This window comes from Ammospiza caudacuta, chromosome 1, assembly GCF_027887145.1.
Source record: "Ammospiza caudacuta isolate bAmmCau1 chromosome 1, bAmmCau1.pri, whole genome shotgun sequence".
NCBI lineage: Eukaryota > Metazoa > Chordata > Aves > Passeriformes > Passerellidae > Ammospiza > Ammospiza caudacuta.
The window spans coordinates 62336103-62360510 of NC_080593.1; positions in this window are offsets into that span (position 1 = coordinate 62336103).

Genomic DNA, 24408 nt, shown 5'->3' on the forward strand with positions numbered 1-24408 from the left:
TTTTTTTTCATTTTGGTAAGAATGTCTCAAGACTGGCTCCCTGCCTGCTGTTTCTGGAGCTCTCCTCCACAGGCCACCTCATGTTTTCCATAGATGAGTACATTTGTTAAAAGTAAAGTATGAAGATAACTACCCTTTCTCCTTTATTCTCTCTCTTCCTTCACCATACAGTTTGCTCTGGTTAGTTCAGTCTAAGTGAAATAACACAGGCAGGATCCTCCTGGTTTTGCTTCCCCCTGAAGTGACAGTGTACTTCTTTTACCTGTGTTTGCTCTCTGGCTACATTCCACTCCTTCAGTTTATGTAATTTTCTGAAGATTTTTTTTATATGCATCTTTTTCCATGAGAAAAGTGTCTTAGAAAGTGGAGGTCAGAGACAGGCACGAAGAATTCGGGAATTCAGTCCCCACACAGTGATATGACCCTCCCCATACTGAGAGTCCAGGAAGCCATATTTGAATGGAAAATTGAAAGCCGTACTTTGTGTGCTTTGATTTCTTTCATCAACTAAACTGCCCTGATCCTGAACTTGCATGTGTAGAAAAATTGTCTTGGCTATTAATCCCTGGACCATAAGGGTTTACCTGTGCAGACTAACAAAGATGTAAACTGAAGGTACCTTAGGTAAACCATACTACAGCCCTGTGAATCCACATATTTTAAAAAACCCAACAAAAACATGGACTAATTTAATTTTGCTTAATTTGTTTCTGCAGCATATTAAATTAAAACAAATTTAGGTTGCATTTATGCTAGGCTTTTAATGTGCTTCAACTAATCCACTTGAAAGGATAATTCAGATGAATTTTCCTGAGTGGTGCCATGTGGATGAGAACATGGCACACAGCACCATGCTGTCCAGATATATTCTCTCAGGAGATCAAAATATAGAGTTATAGCAATGAGCAACAAGTAACTACATTCAGATAAAAGATCAAAAGCAGTAGGAGCATTGGGAGGAAGTCAGAATCAGGAGAGGCAGAGGAACTGTTGTGGTGGGGGAATCACTCACATAATGGCCTTTCTTGAAGCTTTCAAGCCCACCAGAGGGACTGATTAGTGACCAGTGTATAAAGCTGCTTGCTGGAAGGTGTCTCACCTGAGAGGAAGAGCCAAGAAAGTAAGGTTTTGGGAACAGATTCTGGAATCTTCATTTTGATCAAGGGAAATCATATTACACAGGAGAAGTAAAATTTGAAGGTTGATCCTGAATCTGCATATTATGTTGTCACTTCCAGGAGGAAGAAAGCAGTTTGACATCTCCACTTCCCATTTATCCTGCCAAGCTAGAGTGTGGAGAAGCCCTTAGGAGCACCATGTTTTAGTAACAAAGTTCTTGTACTTTCAGCTAAAGGTACTAAATGTAAACATCCCATTTGCATATTGTCTACAAAGCATTTTGACAGCATGGTTTTACTGCTTGTTTCATATTTATAGATGGTTAACTCTGCTATGGAAAGGGAGCCATTTAAGCAAAGGTAAGTTACTCCTAAAAGAGGCAGCTACCATTTTGTGAGGACCTACCAGTGTGGCCTATCAGAGAATTATGAGAGTCACCCTGTTTACTTTTTGTTATATTTCTGGTAAGTCTTCATCGCATTTGCCAAGTGGGATGCACTAAGAGGAAAAGAGGAAGGATTTCTGTCAGAGAAGCAGCTGGACATGTACTTGCAGTTAATCTCACTGGGGTGAATGATTGGGATATCTTGCCTTGTACACCTTTTTAATTCCCAGTGAACCTCAGCACAGCAATCTCTATGACAGATGAAAGACCAGATTTTTTTTTCCCCCTCTCTGTGTAAACTGTATAAATTTTGTGCTTCTTTTAGAGCTTTTGCTTTTCCAACAAAGGAAAAACAACAAAGGGCCAGAAGGTTTGCCAAACCTGTTGTGACAGCATCCAGGAAGCTCCCTGCTGGGGAGAGATGGGGGCAAGGATGACCTGTCTGACTGTGGGATCTGAAGGTCAGCTGAAAGCCATTGCTTGCCCACTTGCCTATCGTGTGTGCTGGATTGAAATGGCTTTTAATTTGCACAGTGTCTTGGTTTGCTAAGACAGGTGTCTGGTAAGGAAGGCAGGAGCCTCCTCTGAAATGGAGAATGTAAACCCTCCCCAGCCCTCCAAATTGCTATAAATTTTAAATTAAGGGGGTCTCAGGAAAAATATGGGAGCAGGAAATAACAGTTCTTTAATAGGGAAAAGGAAAAAAAAAAGGATAAAATAAACAATGCAGTACACTAGAACAACACTGACAGAGTGAGAACCCAACCTGATGCCCCATGGGGTGTCGGTAGCAGTGCAATTGGAAATGTGGCTGCAGTCTTCATGAAGTGTCAGGTGTGGTTCTGTTGGAGCAAGGGGGTCCTGCAGAGAAGGATGTATTCTTCCTCTGAAGATCCAGTGGAAGAAGAGGCAGCTGCTGTTCCTCTGGGGAATCCAGAGGAGAAAGCCGTGCTGGTGTCTCAAAAACCTCTGGATTATATCTGGGTAGCAATGCTTGGCTCCTCCCTCTGGGCAGAGCATCTCACAATGGGATGCTGTAGTTCTTATCAGTCATGCAGTGACATTCAATAGTCTGTTATCAGCAATGTCCCCTCCCGAGGGAGGTGTGAATGCGGTCACTCAAAGAGAGAGACAAAGCAAACTGCCCACTTGACACAGGTAATCTGCCATACAGATGATAATGGAAAACATCTTGCCTGGAAATCTGGACCACACAGGTGTGCTGAGTGGGAGCAAAAGTCTGCTTTCCCATAACTCTTGGTAATGAACAAAATAGAAAAGCAGGAGTTAGCCTTGCTTGCAAATAATGTGTAGCCACAGATAGATTTTAGGAGGTGGATAAAGAATTCTCAGAGTATGTTTTCCCTTCAGCCTTAAGTGTAAGAATGTAAGAAGACAAGGCAAAGCTACACACATGTGCAATGCTAAAAATATCTAGTAAGAGTCCTCAGGCTTTAGGTCAGCTGTTCAATAGCAGCTGAAAGGAAATCCCCTCTAACACCCTACCCCATATTCTGTACCAATCACTTATACACATATACACAATGCGATGCCATGCCTTTTAGTTAGAGGGTATAAATCAAAGTCAATTGCCTTTCTCCAACCTGGCAAATTATTTTCAGTGAAGAATCTATTCAAAGAGGAAGTCATACAGTCCACCCTACACAATTAAGCAGATAAAAGTATAACAAATAAACAAAATTTTATATGAAAGAAATAGAACCTCCCCCTCTTTAAAGGAAATACATTTTTGGTTTTTTTCATAACGCTAGAAATAAACTTGAAGGTAGGAAGGGCCTCAAGGACCAGGCTAACTGTATTAACCCCTCCAACTTTTTGCATTTTTCCATAAAACAAAAATCCCTTTTTTTAATCTCTTCATTGGAATAAATAGCTGCATTTCTTTTCTCTACAGGCTGGAGATGGTGAATTTAAACAGCCATAATAAGAGTGGCAGCTGAAAACAAGGGCATTTACAAAGGATAATTATTGCTTAGATTATGAATATCGAATTTCTATTGACATGAAAAAATTACATCTTACAGACATATTATAAGCATTGTCATTCACAATGAAGCATGACAGAAAAGATTTTTCTCTCAGCTGCCTGTAGAATTAAGTCACATGAGCCATTCTTTCTTCGGAGAAATGTGAAGCCGAAACTTAGAAGGATGCATAGTTCTATGTAAAAATAGCATCATTCCTCTTCCTTGAACTTGGTTCAACACTAGCATGGAGAATTGCTACATAGGAAAGACAGGTGGGGAATGTAAAGTTCTCTGGGGGTGGAAAGAGTTTCCAGTTCCCCACCCACTTGTTATCCTCAGCCCCATTCGATTAAGAGTGTCCCTGCCAGGGAAGTGGGTTGGAAACTTCCAAAACTCTTGCTCCAATGAGTGACTGAGATCCTAAATCTCTGATAGCATTTCAAGTGACAGCAGCAGGAGCAACCTCGAAGTCTTAAGGACTAAGGAGGCAGAAGATGAACATGCATGGCTTTACAGTTCTATTGAAAATAATGACAGCATAATAGATAAGTAATATACTACATCTTATAGATACGGTGTATTGACTCTCCTTGTTTTTATGAAAATGAAAATAATGCATTTCCTCTCTCTGAGGTGTGCTTTAGTCCTGCTGTCACTGATTACATAAATCCAAACTTGTTCCAACCATAAAGATGTTTTTAAAAGCCATTAGTAAGAAAAAAATCTGAGTGTTTCCATCCTCAGAAATCGCATACAAAATTTGTCAGAAACTTTGCAGCCCCTCTTTGTTTAAACCAACATTTTTTTTGTGTGCTGTGGTCCATAAGGCATTATATAACTTGATTATCATGTCAACAAAAAATCTTCCAGGAAATGTATAAGCTCAAGTTAAGATCAAGCTCAACTATTTCAAGTTAAAAATAGAAACAGTAATCATTGAATATTCAAAACAGGGTCTAATTTTGCTTAAAGAATCAGAAGCAACATTACTGCTTAAGGTGGGATGTGGTCCTTCAAATAAAAATTGAAAAAATAATTTGTATTTTCTGCTTCTGGTGTAGCATATTTTAGTATTTCCTGTTCTCCAGGAAATTTAATGACATGGTAATTTTGAAGGCATATTCATTACTGGCAATTTGAAGCCATCCAGAAATGGAGGTACAGAAGTTTCTTTCCAGTTTGTTCTGTTCCACAGGTTCTGAACTTCTTGTCCACTACTCAGAAGCCTTTGGGGTACTTGGATGCCCAGGGCACAGAAACAACCAAGAATATATTTGATGACTGTGTTTGGTGTGGTCCTGTTATTTAGGTTTCTTATATTTATCTTAACTAAATAGGAAATGCTTTTTGCCACCTCTAAACTATTTCAGCTCAGCTGCTATCTATAAAATTCACCTTAGTCCTTCTGGGGATTCCATGTGTGTCCAGCAGTAAGCAGGAATATTCTCACACACATAAAGTGGGAGGCTGTGTCCTGGTGGAGGATAGTAGGATCCCCAGCATGTGTTTCTTTTCTGGCATAATGATTAAAAGTGCTGAAGACTGGATTGGGAGAATTCAGGAGTGCAACTATAATTTTCCTCCTGAAGGCTGTTTGTTGCAACCCTGTTTCATAGATTAAGTTTCCTTTTAATATGTATATGTGATCATTCTGTGATTTGAATTTCTGTAAAGGTCAGCAAATGCTTTTTCCATCCTATATATGCAACTAATTTTCTAGAATTCATGGCTATTAGCTGAAATTTCTCCGGATGTGATGCTTTAAATGTGGGACAAAGAGGATCTGCTTCTTTTGCCATATAATTTATTTCTCTTTCCCTCTTCATCATATGTATCCTTCTTTAAATGTGTTTAAACATTCTACCTTTGTGTTCTACCTGTTTAAAGTCTTTAGGGAGCAACCCTGTTTATTTGTGAATTTCTTTCAATGAAGATGTCTCTTCCAGTTTAGATTTTCATCGTAATTTTTTAACCAACATATGTTAGGCCTGTGTCAACTTTACATTTTACATTCTTTAGGATGTTCACTTTTCTTTGTTTTCTCTTGATTATTTTGTAAGGAAAAAATGAAGCAATTTCTTTCTGATGGAACATCACTGTATTGGGAATTGGTTTTGATGTTACTGTGCTTTTTTACTTTGCACAATTTATCACTGAAGGAATGGCTTCTTTCTGAGTTGCTGGAAGTTTTAAGCATGTGAATAATAGCATAAATTACCTGCCTGAGAAACATCAGTGAGAATGGATGATTAGAGGGAGTGAAAATGTCTGTTTTGATAAATTAAAGTTGAACAACCTCAGAAAAAAAAATTCTGTCTATTTGTATTTTGGGCTGCATGCATAAATCTAAATGTATTATTACTGTCAGTGGCATTTATCCACATTTCTGATGCATACCAAGGACACCATTGATCTCTGCATAATTAAGTACAGCTGAACTGAGCCTATGGAAGATGACCTGTCTACTATTCTGAAACTTTGTTATTTGCCTGGATAACATTAGAAATACTTAAGCTCTGAAAAGAGATTTTTTCCCTGCTATGAGGGGTATTTTTGATCATAAAAAACTGAAGTCAGGTTAAAGAAAATAATTTAATGCTGGACATAGTACAAGCCAATTGCCATAGGATCTCCCACATTACTCTTTAATTATAGATTGCCAGATTTTTCTGGTAGAAAACTGATACACTAGAGTTCTTGAAGGATGAGTGTCAAAGGTATTTAAAATGTTCAAAGCATTGAAAGTAGAAGCAGTAGTTTTTATACATAAAGTTTTAACTTTAGGTGCTCAGGCTCTTGTATGGTTCTAAGAACAGTTGCACAAAGAAATTAAATAAATGAAATTGAAATGAAAATTCAAGGCTACCATTATAGGCAAATCAAATATTTTCGTACTTATGTGCAACACTGTCTCTTTTTCTTCTCTTTCCACTGATGGTGTTCCCTGCTGTCTCCCCACATATTTTCCTGAGATTATCTGGTACAAAAAGTATCTCATACACTTTGTGACGAGAGCCTCCCATATAAAGTTCCTTAGTGCACATATTGTCACCCCTGTGTGTGCACGCTCCAGCCTCTTTGCTCCTCCCTGAGTGAAACTGCAGATTTAAACAGATGGGGACAATTGTGCTGTGTTATAGCAGTTAGGCTCAAAAAATCTCCCTGCTTTCAACTACCTCAGTCTCACTGGAAATGCATTTGAGCTGAGCTATATCTCCAGCAAATTATGAAAATGCTGAAATGTTGGAACGTATACAAACTTCTCCACACAAGTCTCCCTTTCAGTAAGTCAAGTACATAAATACATACCTTAAGGAGGGGGGATAGCCATAGTGGAAAGACTTCTTAAAAGTCACTGAAATATATAAAAATGTTCAACACTGAAAATGTTGCCATGAGGGGCTCTAATACTTCACAATGAGAATTAATAGGTAAATTAATAATTTTATATTACCTAAAACTTAGCACAAACTCTTCCAGGCTTATTTGTGGATTGATGGAAGCCTTATATTCTTCATAATCCATGGTAATTTATAAAGCATAAAAGGCTTCAATGCTTTTGGTGGCCTGTGGCTGAGGTTCTTGGTTGCTCTTTTCATATATGTGACTTCTGCCAAAAATTGATTTGCCTGGTTCAGTCTGCTGTTTGCCCTTGAGACTGTTCTGCAGAGCCTTGCATGGAGCTTCTCTGCCTGCAGTGTGTGCAACCAGTCATGCCTCGTTCAAAAGTAACAAAGATTATTTATTTATTTATGTATTTATTTATTTATTTATTTATTTAACATTTATTTTAACTTTAAGAATCATGGCTATAAGGCATACTAGGCACTTCAATCTGGAGTCAGAAGTGCAAGCAGCAACAAGCAATATATATAAATCAGAATCCTCATTTTGCTGTACCATCTTGCAGATTTTGTTAGACCCAATCTTTGATTCATGTTTGAGTAATCACTCCAAAACACAACTTCCCAGTAATAAAACAATGGCTTTAAGGTCAAAGTCAGCTTCTGTTTCTTTCATGTGAATTTGAAATACCCTCATTGCATTGTGCCTGGCATTACATAACACACCAGTGAATAATACAACATACAACAGTTTCTTGAAACAAAGAACATCCCAAACTGAGATGGGAGCTTTCAGATCTGCATCAAATGCTTCCAAGAGGATAAAATCAGGTGCTGAGGAGCTACCTGTTCTTTGTTCTTGCTATGGAGAGATGTGCTATTTGTAATAGCTCATTTGTGGTGTCTGGAGAGACATAAAAATTGGGTTTTAAAATAGCTGGTGAGCTTTTTCTCTCTTCGGGATCAATGATTAGCACTCTGTGACTTCAGCCAGTCACTTGTTTAACAGACCATTTGTAGCTTCCTGAAAAAAGAAATCAGAACTGGTTTCTCTTGTTCCATGCCTTTTTTCCTGCCATTACAGAAACTACTGTCACTGTTTCTTTCAAACTCCCTTCTGAAATACATAAGTGAACCTCAGAAGTTTTGTGTTTAGAGAGGTGGATAGGTGGGATCGGCATGGTGTGTCTCCTACTGATGTTGTATGAAACAGGAAAAAGCTAAGTGCAGGAGAAAGGTGATGGAGGATAAGGTTATTCACCAAATGGGTTTCAAAGTTAATTGCCTCAAGCAAGTCCTCTGAAAATAAACTGAGTAAAAAATAATGAGTTTTCATGACTAAGGAAGACAAAAAGGTATTGACCTCCTCCTGTGTATTCCAAGTACCTACGAATCAAGGCTTTTCTAGGAATGGAGAGGAGGGATATTTTAGTTGGATGTTTTGTATCCAGAAGATTTGTATCTAGGCCTCTAGCTACTGTAAAGCAGTGAAGTCCTGTTGGAGTGTTTTCAGGAAAGTTACGCTGGTTTAGAGAAGCTGGGTACCTGACATGATGTAGTCTTTCAGTGTAGCAGTGGCCTAGGCAAGTGTTAAACTTTCCATTACTGAATGTCCACATTAAAGAATTATTTAACTCTACCAGAAAAATCACATCCTCAGAAAAAAATTTATCAGGGGAAATCTCTCTGTGAGCAATTGTATTCTGCCTTTTGGGACATACTTTGTTGCATATATTCTTAAGCTCTTCCAAAAAAAAGAAAAAAACCCTTCACAACTCCATTATTTAACCACATAATAAAAGTACTTCAGTCTTTCTTTGTCCCCTTTCTGAGAAAATAAACCTACATTGAACTGCACAGGTTGAGCCTCATTATAAAAAGAAAATAAAAATACCATGGAGGTTAGAATGGGTTAAGATAATTAAGAAAACAGTTTTCTTTTCACTGGCATAATTTTCCAGACAACAGACTGCTTAATGTAGAACCTAGATATAAAGGTCTTCTATCAGAATTTGAAATGTTGCTTTCTGCAAAGCTGACATAAATAAAACCCTGCTTTGCAATCATGTTTTCTGGACTAGATCCCAACCCTCCTGAACTTCAGTATGGGGTTTTTTTTTTTGTTTGTTTGTTTGTTTTTAAATTATTTTTTTTAGCACTGTGGAATGTCTTAAATTTGTGATTACAATTTTCTCAAGCAAAAGGAACTTCAGTCTTGCTAAAGAAATGGAATGGAAATACCAGGCAAATAAAAAGTCAAATCCTCCTGACAGAAAATCTATTAGAGGTGGACAGAACCTGAGGAGCTTTTGCAAATTTAACTTTCCATTTTTTCTGATTCTTTTTCTCTTCCCTGGAATGGATTTTGGATTGATACAGTCTTCAAATGAGAACTTAAACAAATTTAAGATTGAACATAGGATTTCGGGTGTCTGAAAAGCATATTCCCTAAGTCCTACTCAATTGCCTCTGCAGCCAAGGAAGCAAATGTTTTATGTTAGTTATTTTATTTGTATTAAGGGAAGCCTTGGCCAACTTAAAATTTGGTTTCCTGTTGTGTCTAGAAATACCTTGATTAAATGCTTCTATTTAGTGGGAAGGAGAGATGTTCCCTCCCACAAGCTGTCCTCCACACATGTGGTACGTTCCCTCATTTTGGGAGCTATACATCAGTTCCTTGGGATAGAGAGGAAGCCCTGTGCCCTGGGTGCACCGGCTAGAGTGCATTCTGTAAAATAAAATTTATCCTTTTAGGGAAGAAAGGATGTGTGTGAGCATTTAGCTTGGTAACTTGTTTATGGACTTATTCTTTTTTGTGATGATGTGCTTTGGTGGTTTAGAGCAGTCTGCTTCCTTCACCTGGACTGCTGCAGAAGTGTGCAAAAAATACACCACAGACCAGGACCTGACACAGGACCGTCAATGAATATACAACTCTACTCTATATACACCAATATATAGGTAAATCAAATCCCTTAGCAACACCAAAGGAGAGTGTGGCCTATGGTGACATTCTTGCTGTTAGTGCTCATCTCTCCTTGGAACTGCATCTCCCAAAATGTTCTGTGCCTCGATCGGAGTGCTGTCTTTCATTTGATCTTGCTCTCCTTTGTCAGGAAGGAGCTTTTAGCCTCCTGCTGAGTAAATGCTGTGGGTCTGATGTAATTCAGGAAGTTCTCTGTCTGATGTGTGTTGGATAAACACTGCCACTGAGCACAGCAGTCAATTTGGGACCATTTGATTTTGCATCTGTGCTTTGAGTTTTCCCTCAAAAAGAAAACACTGCAATCCATGCCCTGGAAGCTGAGTATAGATTGGAAAGCAACTCAAATGGTTGTCTTCTGTTCCTAGTTGTTCATCACCTTGTTTTAGAGCTGTGGGCAGTGATGAAAGTAGTGCATGAAGGAAATAATTTCCCCAGAACTATAATGAGGAGAAAACCTCCTTAAGCCAAGAATCCTTACTATCTTCCTTTTTCTTACTTTTTATTGTTTAATTTGACAGCATCTGCTTTAAAGTTTGTCAGACCAACTGTTGGCGAGTGAGATTTTTCTGAAATTTTGAAATTACACTTGCAATATTGCAGTGTAAATGCATTGTAAGGATGAATATTGAATTAATTGAAAAATCAGTTTCTGAATGTTAAGGTCACCTAGTCTCAAGAGCTCTCAGCCTTGCTTTTCAGATCTGAGTGGTGTTTGTTAACAATGAGAAGCGGGACACCAGCTTATATACAAATTCCCTTTCTTCTTCCCTTTCCATTGTACTTGATAAAGCTCTCTAAGCATAAACAAACACTGATACATTATATCCAGAAACTGCTATGAGATCCATTTTGATAGGATACTTGTCAAAATTATATTGTGAATCTTACTTTTGAATGACTGTGTGACACACTTGAAGGTCAGATATAAAATACAAGTGTAAAGTCAAATTAATTTACAGTTACCCTAGCTGTTGGACTTAATGCTAATTTAAAAAGTGGGTAGTTTTTTCAGTTTTACATACATAAAATATTACCTTAAGGGTTGAAGAAACATTGGAAGGCATTTAATGTAGAAATTTTTTAACTGTTTGTTGTGTATCTCTACTGACTGGTTTTTAGCAAAGCAGACATTGGATCTAGTGTTTAACCAACTGCTGTTCTAAGGGGGTATATAAACCTGGCAACTGGCATGATGACCTCTTTAAGTTCTCTAACAGGAACAAATTCAGTAGCATTAGAAAGGTCATTTTGGCAACAATCCTGTGATTTAGAAACAGTACTCAATTCTTTGCTAGACTTATTCCATGCTATAACTTTGTATCTATTTGGAATATTTATCTTAAATTCTTTCATGAAAGTGGCCCATAAATTGTACTTATATAATTTCCATTGGAGTCCTTTGGGGTAGGTATTTCTTATTCCCATTTTATAGAAAGCAGCCATGAAGCATTAACAGAAGAAAAAAGAAATCCTACTAGGTTTTGTGTCTCCTTTTTTCACCAAAATGAGAGTGGAGTGGAATCTCTGAGAGGCAAAAACTGTGTTTCAGGTCCAGAATGAAAATGTTCAAGATATTTTTAGATGGAAAAATATTTTCTCCCCCCATCTCCCATTAGCACCATTTCCCCTTTGCCTTCCCTGATTGAAACAATTCCAGAAAAAAAAAAAAAAAGAAAAGGTCTAAAAGCCATAGAAAACAAACCATTGTTAAGACTTCTGATTATTTTTTGTAAAGATTTTTGTCTGTGTCTCATAAAGGATGATACTGTGCATTCCCAGTGATGAACTGTTCATTTCTTTCTGAGAAAAGCTAGAACACTTTTAGGTCACGCTTCTGCTGCCTTACACGCAGTGGCAATGACGATGGCTGTGGTACTCATTGTTCCCTCTGCTATGCACCACCACATCTAATACTCAGAAACTATGTGGGCCCTGATTTATAACTGCTCTCAATTGTTATTAGTCCCAGTTGCTTCACAGTGACTCTTCAGTGTGTAAAAATAAACACTTGGATTTCTGCAGAATGAGGGTCTTAATATGTGGCTGCACAGGACTGAGTCTGGCCCTGACCTCATGAAGGAAAATAAACCATATGCAAGCATGGAGCTTGTTAATATTTTCTGGAGTCCTTTCACCCGGCTTCAGTCACTGTCACTAATTTGCTTTGCTTATGGTAAAATTTCAAGTGTTTGCATACTTTTATTTTGTCTGAATGACTCCGTGGGGTCTTGGTTATTTTATATTACCTTGACTGTCACAAGCAAAATCAGACGCTGATAAAATTATGTAAATGTAAATGTCAATAAAATAAATGGTTCTATTTTTGCAGATGTTCTTCATCTGGATTGAATTTGATTGTAGATGCTTTTCTTCATGCATAATAATCCAAAGCTAAAGGATGAAAGTGTTCTTGAAGCAAAGAAAACACATTCTGAATCTTTACTGTAAATTATACACTATACAAAATCAGTCCAAATTGTTCAAACCCTTGGACAATTACAATGTTATTCTACTCAACATGCTGAGTACTGTGTAATTATCATGGTTAGCAGCAGTTTGCTTGCTCTTAGTCCTGAAGGGAGATGCAAGCTTTACTGAACAAGAAATAAAAGCAGATGTTAAACCTTATTTTGTTTTCTGACTCAGCAACTGAAAATACCCGCAAAATTTGAAGGATTTTTTTCCCACTTATTTAGTTCATGTAGCATTAACAAAACCAGTGCTATTGATCAAATATGCACTGTGCTGTACATAATGGATAGTGTGGTTAGTTGCATGATTAAAGAATTTGTGAAGTTGCAGCCCCCAGCTTCATTTGTAAAAGGGAATAAAAAAAATCAGAGATATTGTTCCCAGAGAAGGAAGATCCAATTAACAAGAAACATTTAATTGGTTTTCTAGTTTACAGGCTCGCTTATCTCCTATTAAGTCAATGATAGATTTGTTTGCATAGTTATTCATGAAGGAAACATACTTCACATTAAATCCATTTGTTTCGTAGGGTTAGTTTACCCATCCTCTTCAAAAAGATGACCAGTCTCCCAATCTTCCTTACTAAAAGCTTTCCAGTAGAATTAAATTCCAAGAACTTGCTTGGCTTATGGGCCAGGATTTTGAACCTCAACAACTTTTGTGTAAATGTTGTAAGCCTGTAATCTAAATGCAAACTTTTGGTGGACCTACTGTCCACTTATCATCAAAACTTGGAGCAAATGGGTCAGGAAACCAGTGGCTTGACCAGTTAGAGGAGGATGTGGGATTCCTGTTGCCATCAGGCTATTTGGTTTAGAAGATCATAATTAATATTTTTATGCCTCTATGTAATTTCTGCTTAATAAAATTTAAGAAGAATTTCTAATCAACCCACAAATACGCTATAAGGAACAGTTTGAAAAATAGCAACTGCTCTTGTGGTTGGATGTCCTGTTAGATATCATAAAATCTTTCTTTCCCTGGAGAGTTAATCCCTGAATTAGAAGTACCCAAATGGGAAGTGTTAGCTAAATTTAGTCTCAGCTAAGTTATTAAAGTCTACCTGGGTCTTCTGGAATGTGTTACTGGGCAGAGAATGCTGCCATAGCTAGACACCTGGAAGACTAGAGCACAAGTCACTGTGCATATACCCTTGTCTGAAGGTGGCAGCTGAACAAGGCAGAAAATAGGATTAGTTGCAGTCTTTCCTTTCCTTTGCATGGTACAACACATGTCTTGAAGGAACTTGCAGAATCTTAATGTGTGGCCTGGAACTCCTTCTTGCTATAGACTCATCCTCAAAGGTATGTGAGGTTTGTAGTAGAACTTGTATTTCTCAGTATTTAGATGGCTGTGATTCCTCTTTAAAGTGTTTTCTTCTGGTTAAAGCAGTTGCAGCTTTGACTCTGTATTGGCACAGATGTGCTCACCTTTCTCATCTTGTTTTTGTATTTAAACTGTTCAGTATCTCTTGGTGCTGACTGCAAGTCCCACAATCAAAAGATCTTTTTTCTGTATGGAATCCTTATTATTATAGGCATTTGACTGCTTTTCCATATCTGTCTTCCTAACTTCTAAACATGTGCAATAGTAGAGGTCTTTCTGTTCATGGATATTGTGTGTTCCCAACACCAATTATTTTGGTGGGTATTTCACCTTCTTATCTAGGATGGGAATAAAAAGGAGAGCTTTCTATTAATTTCCATTAACTTGGGCCAGCTTTTTGGTTCCTTATCCTTTTAATGTTTTCTGTAAATGTGATTAGGCCATTCAATTGTTTTGGTTCACTTGAGGTCTCTGTGGGATTAATTTGAGCAAATCTTCTTTATGCCTATGTAAGCAAGAGGCAAGTTAGGCTTTATGGGTCACATTTTTATCTAGGTGTGTTTAAAAGGAGGATGAGCACTCTTAAAAAAGGTTTTTTATTAGCAAGCTTTGTGCATTTTTAAACTATTGAATAATACTTATATGCATATACCATAAGCAGTCTTGACACCTAAAGATAAAAAAACACTGTATAAGAGTGTAGCATTACTATTGTAATAACTTTTTCTGTGAAGCCAAGTATTATTTTGGTTTATGATACTTAATTTTCGTTCACAAAAAATGGAGCTTTTCTTACCTTTAATACATTCTTTTGCCAAGACAGTGAATAGGGGTGACTTAAACTCCATCCTCTATTGTTCTTTTCCTTTAATTTTTTCCTGCTTTTTGACTGAGGTTATAATTGTCTTCAGCTCAAAATCCTTAATTCTTTTTTTTTAATCTATAATATTCTGTAAGTGCCAGAAGAACCACATTGCAAAGCTGTTTTCTTACTTATGTATTTTGTTTCAGTAAAAATTCAGTCTGCAAGAGAACAAATATGCTTCCTGGAAGAATCAGTATCTTTGTGATATACTCACTGTATTCTCTTTTGAGCTTTGTCTTGCTTGGAATGGAACACTCCAATTTCTTAAATGGATTTGTTTTTTTAACCAAAAAAAAACCCAAAACCAAAAAATAGCTAACATGACCGTGCTTATGTATGTTTTAGAAGAAATGGACTGAACACACACTGCCACACACACTGAGTTGCTATTGTGTAGGATGTTTCCTTTAGAGTGCTGCAATTAATCCTGCTGAACTGAAAAATTAACTCACCAAGTGCATGCTAATAATGAACAGAAAAAAATTTAGCTTTATTGCTAGGCTTTACTGGTGCAGTGCACAAAATCAGCTACAACTGCTGCAGTTTAATACTTATTTAAAGTAAGTATGCAGGAACCTCTTAGAGTCTTTTTTTTCATGCAAAGGTCTTGAGTCATAACCTGAAAACTAGTCACTAGTCATGGGCTGTCTGTAGGAGAAGCTGGCCCCAAAAAATACACATAAGAAGATCAGGTGGGAGTCCTTGCTTCTGTGAGGAGTAACCCTGGAGTCGAAGACTGCTAGGGAAGAAAAACAGCTCCTGTTAGCCACCTGAGTGTATTTTGTGTTTGAGAGGGGAGAATGTCCTGGACTCACAGCCTCTTTTGTATTCAGCACTCATCTGGCCAATGCCATCACTCACTATGAGCAGCTCTTCTCCCTCACTTTTGGCAAAAGTTGCTCAATTAAGTCGAAAAGAAAAGTGCAGAGAGCCTCACACACACAGGGAAGATTTCCCCCTAGGCTCTTAGCTCCTGCACAGCACACTGCCCAGGGCATCCTGTACTTCAGGAAAAATACACAATATCTTGGCTACTGCTGGGCTTGGTGCTCATCTCCACCTTTTCTTAGCATAATGTCGCTGACGAGTTCACAGTACAGCAGAGTGTTCTGAAATGTAGGATGGAAAATTGCACTTCTTGTTGTATATTTTGGTGTTCTCTGGATGTGTGACCAGCTGGTTGCTTTTGATATGGATTTAGAGGAGTTCTGTTGAAAGGTTTAGCTGAGTCTAAGCATTCACAGCTATGTAATCATGGAGGTGGCTGAGGAATCAAGCTCCACAGGTAAAGAGTTCTTTATTTTTTCTGGTTTTGTAGCTTTTGTCCATCTTCAAAATCAGAAATCTGTAAATGTAGCAACCATCTCAAGTTTCTGGTTTACTGCCAGAAAACCTCTTGGTGTCAAGTGGACCTCAGCTGACTGAGCTGTGGTGAAGTCTGGTACTGGTTTGCCATGCCAAAATCTCAGTTTTAGTTCTACTCACTTTCAGCCAGCTTTAATAAATTTGCCCAAACTCTGCCTTCTGAGAATTGCCTATGTTACTGTACTGCAACCCTGTGCTGCCCAACAAACACATTTCCTGAGCCTTCTTAGGGCATTTGGGACTGGAAATTTCAAACAGAACAAACTGCTTATTCTTGAGCAACAAAGCTTAAATTCAAACCACTTTTGAAGTCCTTTCTCCAATGCCTAGTGCCTTCTCAAGTTGTCCACATGGAGTAAAGTGGGTTCCTGCAGAGGTATGGTTCTAAACCCAGAGATCTATTCTACAGCCATACTGAGGGCTTGCTGTAGTGACATTAAAGTAGATTCTGTATTAAACCAAATAAAAGCTGACATTTGAACATCTGCTATTGCTAAGTAAATATTATTAATGAATAAGTAGTTCCTCAAAGACTTGTCAGTGCTTATTCTTTTTACTTTTATCGAACTTCTGTATATTTTTTTTCCGTTCTTTCCTCCTATGAGAGGAAAATGTCTTCCTTCCCAGAACTGTGGGTAAGAGAAAAGCTCTGAGGAATCACATTAATAACCTTGCTCCCTGCATTGAATGGACAAGAACTTCTCTGTGGTCCACAGTTTTCCCAAGATAATTTTCTGTTTTCCATAGTACTATCTGGTGAATAAACATGACTGTTCCCCACTTCCCATCTCTCATAGCTCGCTGTAGGTGACCAGTCAGCCTGTTGGTGCCAGATTAATGACAGAAAACAGATTTTATTGTCCAAGTCATCTGTGAATGATGGGACTCTCTGTTAATTCCCATGAAAGCTAACTAATCTTCCAATTGAAATACTGCTTTTACAATCCAGGCTGTCATGGGGAGCAGATTTTCTTTTTTTTAAGGAGCAAATTAAACCACACACAGAATCCTTTTATTGATGGGGGGAAGGAGGGGGAAGGGGAGCTTCACCTCTTTTCTAGAATTCTATTCCACTGAGGCCACTTATATTTCATTGGAAATGTAAAAGCCCAAGGTCAGCCTTTCTTTGCACGGTCATGTGGATGTCTCTGCTTTCTCCTTGTCATCTTCAGCAACAGCAAATTTAAAACTTAGAGGTGGTATGTTTTTTTAGTGAGAGACTGTGCAAAACTTACCCAAATGTTGGACTCAAAGTTGGAATTGTTATATCCTTGGCAAAAAGTATTACAAAATAATCTGTAAAAATTTCTAAAAAATTATCAAACTGTCAATCCAGTGACCTGCTACTATTTATCATCATATCATGTATTAATTTTGTGGGATGAAATTATAGATAACTATGTATATAAAAATATACCATTTGGAATATTACCCTGTTTCAAGAGTGAATGTTTGAAAGAAAGAAAATGCTGGTGCACTATTAATGCAACTCAGACTTATGGCAAACACTATTTGTTTATATCCCTTTTTTTCCTATATTGTCATATTTGGGCATTTTGTTTTAATTTAAGGCAAAGAAAAAATCATAGTTTCCAACAGGTGTGGGAGGGTATCTCAGGAAAACTGGTGGAATTGTTAGCCTTTTTTTTTTTTTTAAAGCATTTTTTTGAGAAGCAAAAACCTTTTAGCAGTGACAGTGGAGTTTATTTGTCTTTCATGAGAATGGTTCTAGCCACAAGGCTATAATGGAGTCCAGCTGTTTTCTCTGAATCCATCCATCAGCAGCACAAGAAGGTGAAGAAGGCAAATGGTGACTGCCTGAGAGGAGAAAGAGGGCAGCAGGGTGAGGGATTCACCAGATTAATATGTGAGATAAGTTCACTTTCTATATAATAACCTCAAAGCACATTATTGATACATTTTTAATTAATCTATCATTAATGACTGAAGAGTTTGTAGAACACTTACTTATTTAACAAGTTACAGATAATTAGCTCATAGAGATATACATATATAGGTAATTAGATAGTAATAATTTAAATATAACTATAATTTAGGAAGACTGCTTATTGTCATATAACTTTTTAAGTTATTATTTTAACTGTCAATGTAATTAATTTATATTTCTCAACACTTCACTGTATATTTTTTATTAAAATAACTGTAGGGGAAATTAATCTATAAACAAATGCAATACAATTATCCTTTTATCTTTAGGTTACAACTTGCTGATCCAAACCCAACTCAGTTGTGGCTACAATTTGTTGCTGCAAGACAATACTGGCAGAAGAACAAATGGATCCATGAATAAATTCAGGCTGATAATTAGAAAACAGTTTTTAGCCATCTGGAAAAGAAGGCAGACTGCAGAAGGTTGTGGAACAGCCTTCAGAAGAATATTGGAATGGAATGGTTGAATTTTTTTGAAGATGAAGCTTGACAATCTTCTGCATTAAATTGTTCAGGAGAATCATCTGCAACGATGGGGGTGGGGGCAGAAAAACAAAAGTTTGTGCTGTGCTGTTCATCCCTTTGTGCAACAGGAAGGAATGAGATGCTGTTCTATAAGGATGAACATCTGTGTTATGGAGTGCAGATGATGAATGTGGAGGTCAGGAGCAGGATGGACATGGATCCCTTCCCCCCACTAAGCAGAGGTGAGCAGCTGCCCATCCCAGGCCTGCTTTGCTGCAGTTGCAAGGAATTTGCACTGACATCAGTGACACAAGAGCACATAAGCAAGAAGTGGCTTCTAAGAGTGCCTAAATTTAAAGCCATATTTGAGAACCCTTTCTAATGCTTATACTGGAACTGCTAGATGAAAATGGAAATTGGATTAACATTAACAGAGTTAACAGGAGTCTCTTTAGTCTCTGCTTCCACGGAGGAAGGCTATATTTCCCAAAATGAGGTCTGGTAGTGAGGGGCTGTATTCAATTGAGGGAAGTTGCAATGGTTGGCATTTGCTATTCTGCCTCAAAATGTACTCGTTGCTTATTGGTTTTACTGCACGATTCCTCCCTCAAAATGGATTTCAAAAGAGGGCAGGCAAGTTCATGGCAACTCAATCCACTGACAGCTGCTGTTCATTGCCCTGAATACAACTTTTGGCTCAGGAACACTTAAGCCGCTGATTAGGAAACGTTAGAGGACAGGCAAGGCATGAGTATGCTCACTAGCCATGTACTGTACTGTCTCTAAAGATTCACTACTGCCACTTAGCAGAACTGGGGCTCTGAAATTGGTAGTCTACAAGTCCCACTCACTATGAAGCCCCTATGTTCGCTCCCGCTCCTCAAACAGATTTTTCCCTCTGAGATTTTTGTTCCAAAAGAAATAGATTTGAAAAGTCAGTGTATCAATTTACGTTTTCAAAACCATAGTTTGTATTAACAAGAGCCATAAAGGAATATTCATCTTCCTCAGGAGCTTTTGCAGGAAACTTCCCAAGAAAAGAAATCCAATGGAAAAATCTATTAATTTTTTTTTGTTTATACAATTCATTTGTTCAATGGAATATACTGAGTTACTAAGAGTTTATGATGTGAACTTTTCTTGTAATTTTGCCATATGAAATGGAGCAGTCCACCATAATCTTAGTTATGCTACTTCAACTAGGTAATAAACTCTCACTGATTTTAGCAACATCAGCATATTGTAAATCTGAATCCTTTATTTACCTAACAATCTTGATTGTTGACTGTCATTAGATCACTAAGTATACTTAAAATATTGTGGTTAGTACCATTTCTATGATATTTTTAATAATAGTGAAATGCTACTGAATCAACTACTCTCTTGAACTCCTGCACACCACAGACTGTTACTTTTAACTAGAACTTCAAAGAGCTTGTAGGTCAGAATGTTTTTGTTCCTTCTCTTCTTCCTGACTGCTTGAAGCTCCTTAGGCGATAGTAAACAGTGTAATATTTGTTCACACCCTTAAACCATTATTTGCTTCTGCTTTCAGCTACTTTCTAGAAATATTGCCTAAATATATATTGCCTTTCCAAGCAAAGAAAGATATTTAAATGATTTGCTCATTTGAAGGGGATGCTTTTTTTGTAAAGAAAGCTCTTTACGTGGAGAACTGCAATGCAGGACTAAATGTTTTTCTTTACAGCAGCATAAACTTGGAGGGGCAAATCCTGAGAGCAGTCATTTGTTTTCTCTGGGTTAATGGCTTTCAGCTGGATGTCTGTCTGCTGAATAATGACTGTACTGCTACATCAACCAGCCTCTTCCACTACAAAACATGTGTTTGGTTAATGGCATTGACATATTGGAAGCTGGAATGAGCCTCCCCACTTGAGTTGTTCAAACATGATACATCCTACTAGAATGAAATTAGATAAGGAGATGCGACAAAAGAGGAGGATTCAAGTAAGATGATATTGTGTTCTAAAAGTGCAGCATCAAAGACACTTTGGTTTTTGACATCACTTGTGCTGCTCGTTATTTAATCATTCCCATCCTGAGTATTTATTTTCTAAAGGGAAAAATTGTTTTTCAGATTTCAAGTCCTATGTTTTTGATCTTTAGTATATGCTTGTACTACTGAGTGATGTGGAAAAATAATAAACAGTAGAAAGCTTGAAGCACTCTCTAGAAATGTTGAGAGCAAAATTTGTAAAGTGCTCAAGCAGCACATAAAATGTCACATCCCTTTCCCATTTTGTCATAAGATTAAGTTATCCAAATCACAGAGACAATTATAGAGAATTTCCTGGGTTTTCTATCATGAGGATCACACATGGGTGTAAAATAAGCACCCTGGCTGTACCATAAAGTACATAGGTTTGTGAAATCACTTTGATTTTTTTGTGATTACAGGTGGGAAAATGCATTGTCAGCAACTAAAAAGCAATCAAATTGCCTATAACAATTAAAGGATTGATTTGAAATAGTTATTGATTTGATATTGCCTTTCACCTGCATGAGAGAAGCTGATTTTTCTTTGAAGACTGAAAGTGGTTTGTTTTGATGCGGTAGATTTCCATTTAGCCAGGCTGGCTTTTCTAGATCCCTTTTGTTTCCCCCCCATCTGGCAGCCTCCTAGGAGGGCAGAGGTGCTCCAGGTAACTGAGCAGGGGCAGCAAACATGCAAAAAGTGGAAGCGGGAATTGGTGAGGTCCCATGTGAAAGTTCCTTGGCCTCCCAGAACTGTGATCCAGGAATGACAAAAGCCATCCATCTTGTGGGTGCAGACCCTTTGGATTTGCTGACAGTAATAATTCCACCCCTAACTCTCCAGTAACACATTAGCATTAACAGCAATTTTTGCCTCTAGACAGGCTCTGCAGTGCAGCATGACGATTCCTACCCTGTAATTGTAGGATCCTCATTAATCAGAAAGAATATTATGACATTGTGAGCTCACAAGAAAGACAATTCATGACTGACATAATAAAGGCCTAAATTATGCTGCTTTGATGATTGGAGGTGCAAAATTTTTTTCTCTTGTGAAAATAGGATTTAGCAGCTGTATGAAAAAAAATCTGTATAATGAAAGTAGGGAGCATTGAGAGGCAAGCAACACCAGCTTTATCTAGATGAGACCTTTATTTCAAAAGGAAATTAAAATTTCAAAGCTGGTAGTATTTTTTTTTTAATTGATAAACCAGAATTTAAATCAGGATCTTGAGGAAGAACTGTGTGAGAAGCTTATTGCTGCAGCACTGTATTTAGTATTTTGCTGCTGTTACCCTTTAAACTTACAGAAATTTATATATTGTTTTGGCCAGCTTCCAAAATGTGTTTTGACATATATGAAATGATTAATACTGAAAGACAGCGCATAAATTTAATGCAATTATATATAGACCTATATTAATTAGGAGCCAAAGACAGTAAATTATAAATGAAGAAGAGCAAAAAAAGAAAAACTGTTAAATCCCAGTTTCTTCTTCCACTGAAGGTATGTGGACAAATTCATTCAGTTCCTAGAGCCAACCTGAAGTCTCTTTGAAATAGCACTGCTTTCTGTGAAAGCAATCCAGTGGGAGCCCAGAATCCCTTAAGGACAGAGAATGGAGACTGAAGGGATGCTGAGGAGGTGGTGGGCCCCAGAGGGGGCCTTGCCTTGTGTGGCTGTTTGTGATGGGCTCAATGTGCTCTGAGGTGCTGCGATTAACAGGGAAATTCATCAAAACTGGGGTTTTTCTTCAGGGATTCCTTCCTCCAGAACAGGCTGACTGCAATACTCATGATCCAAGTAAACAATAACTTAAACATTTAAGATTCTGGGAGAGCCCCCAAAATCCCTCCTGAGCTGAGCTCCTCTCATGCACTGGGGTTAAATTCTATCCATAGGTATTTACATAGTTTTTTAAGTATAGCCTGACTGCTCAAACAGATTTCTTCTGAGTGCCTTAAAAAATTACTCCCTCTTTTCTGGAAAAAATGATGGTTGAGGAGAAACAAGGGGGAAAAAGTTCTTTTTGTATTACACCATCTTTTCCCCAAATGAAATATTCTGCATGCTGCCCCCTTGACCATTGTTTTTGTTTGCTTGAGATTGTGACAGGTAGAACAGTCGAAACTAGCCATTGAGCATAACTGATGGGGAAAATAGCAATTTTAGTTTAAAAATATTTCCTGAGATATTTTTGGTGGTGGTGATACATAAATGATTTTAAATAAGTGTGTGTACAGTTTCTTTCAGGAATGATTCCAGGACAGTTCATGAAATTCTTGTTTTCTTCATGGCTCATCCCATGACTTAATGATCCTGTGCACACTCTGGCACTGCCTAGGATGCAATAAGAGGGGATAACTAAAATTTCAATTTTCTTTAAATTTAAGACTAGACTGGAATGCAGGGATGAATTCACAATGCCACTTTGTCTTGCTATGGCCACAGAGGAGCGAGTAAGTTGCAGCAGCTTAGCAGTGCCAGAGCAAATTAGATGTGTCCACTTTAGGAGCTGCTGGCTTTGTCCTGACTCTGCTTTTGAAGTCAATCTCCCAGCTGCCCACCTTGCTGTGCCGGGTTTGCTCTGGGGAGCAGCCCCAGAGACTGAACCTTCTCACAAGCTTCACCCAGAAGTTGAGCTTCCTATACTCAGGGACCAGGAGGGTGTTAAATAGACTTAAACTTTCCCTAAAATTCATGCAGTGGGTGTGCCAGGTTTTCAGCATCAGAGATTTTGGACTGTAAATCGGTTCCTGTGGGGATGTGCAGCTTGTATCAAAGATACAAGATGCTATCTACAAAAACACTGCCTTGGATTTTGCTTTCCACTGAAATCCAGTGGCATGTAGCAGTATGTCAAATCCTGCTGGGTGTCTCTGTAAATACCGTTAAGAAAATGTACTCAATATCTGATTATTTTTAAGAAACAACTGTCATTTATTTATATCTCAAATTTTTGCAGTTGTATTTTTCTGTCTTCAGGACTGTACCATCTGGAGTGATCTTCAGTCTCAGCCATTTCTTTAGCTCAAACTCTTTAGTTCGTTCTTGAGGAAGTGCTCCAGAAGTGCAGAGCACTTGGACTGTGGGACTTCTGTGCCTGTGTCAATGATCACATACAGATGGTATGAAAACACAGAGATCCAGCTGGTTCCCATGGCATTGAGACAAAATTACATGGAGTGGAGAATTCCTTCTGAAAGACTAAAAAACATAAAGATGTTATGGACAAACGAGGCCAGACTTCCTTCAGAGAAAAAGGCTCTTGTTCATTTAAAAAGAGCTGCAGGAGATGGAAGGCCTAAGATAGGCTCAGACCCCCATGCAACAAATTTAAAAAAAACAAAAAACAGTGTGTCTAGCCCCCATACACACTGAACTCTCCAGGAAGCAAGTTCCTCAATAGAACCCCGAATGCAACTGAACTCTCGTTTTTATAACCCCCCTTTGGGTCCAGGATTGATGGGTTTTGGATCCACACGGCGATTGGCTTGTTTCTGGTGTTCCTATTGGTCTCTATTGTCGTTATTCCTGACCAATCATTTCCTTGGGGCATCAAATGATTGGTTAGGCCTTTCGTCCAAACTCCTTCCGTGGCACTGGTTTCATTGCGCTGACTCTGTTCCTGGATGTTACTCTGCCCCTTTGGACCATCCCCCCGCTATATCCCGGACCCTTTAGAACTTGCAAAGAACATTGACTAACCCCCTTAAAACAATAACTCTCCTTCCCAAGGTTACAATAATCAACTCAACCTTAACTCGATACAAACCGAATCTCACTTATAACAACTATGCTTCTATTAAAATATCAGACACCGATTTTTTTGTTACATTGGGTCTATCCTGGAAATTCATGAATCAGACTCTTGTGAGAGGCAGGCACTGCTGGTTTTTCCAGCTCTTCTTGAAGGGAACTGCCATGCTTCATCACACTGCCCTGGGGTCAAAGAAAAATAGGACAAAAAAATGTTCATATTCAGCTTCACCTTGGAGAGTCTCATGGCAAAGGCCTTATATTCAAAACTTTATCTAGAAAGGTGGATTTAATGAAGTACCATAGAAACAGTGAAATTTATTTTGAAGTTATCTTTAAAATGTCATGACATATTTTTATTAGTTTGAAAGATACTTAAAATGAAGCA